We start from the raw sequence: 554 nt of genomic DNA, 5'->3' as shown, positions 1-554 counted from the left end.
GCGACTCTGTTCAATACCAAGATGTGCACTGATGCTCGCATATCGGGCAGTGCCAGTGAGATTTGTATTTTCTCTGTGTGGTATGTGTCGCCTTGTCCTGTTGTCTCTGTATTTTTTGGCCAAACCAAAATCAATAAGGAAACAACTTATTACAGTGAAGCCCAATGCCCATTAAAGGAAGTTGTCTGGTTTCATGCCTCTGTGTATAAAATTCTTCGTATGCACATATTCCATTCTACTGACCATCTGGTCAGCGGACATAGCAGTTTTCATTGTGAATCTCCTTGCACAGAAATTGGAGAGGTCTTCCAGGCCGGGTCCCAGAAGACCCAGGACTAGCACATGGTGGTCTTTGTCCTGCCCATCTGTGGGGGATGCTGACCCCGCCTGAAGAATCTTAAGGAGTTTGCTCTCCTACAGCGACTGCGGGTGCCTGGCCTTCTGAGCCTCCAGCATCACTGACACCTCCGGCCATGGGTGAAGCTGATCGCCAGGTAAATGTCCCCCAAGGAGCCAGCCCTGATCTTCCGCACCAGTTTGTATTTCCCTCCGAC

At 49.8% G+C, this 554-nt stretch overlaps 1 pseudogene; it reads right to left on the bottom strand.

Annotated features, from left to right (window-relative positions):
* Positions 1 to 6: 6 nt before the first annotated feature.
* LOC102758801 lies at positions 7 to 548 on the bottom strand (annotated as a pseudogene).
* Positions 549 to 554: the final 6 nt, after the last annotated feature.

The sequence above is a fragment of the Myotis davidii genome, unplaced genomic scaffold (genome assembly GCF_000327345.1).
Source record: "Myotis davidii unplaced genomic scaffold, ASM32734v1 C62690086, whole genome shotgun sequence".
NCBI classification, from domain to species: Eukaryota; Metazoa; Chordata; class Mammalia; order Chiroptera; family Vespertilionidae; genus Myotis; species Myotis davidii.
This window is presented reverse-complemented; position numbering and strand designations above follow the sequence as displayed.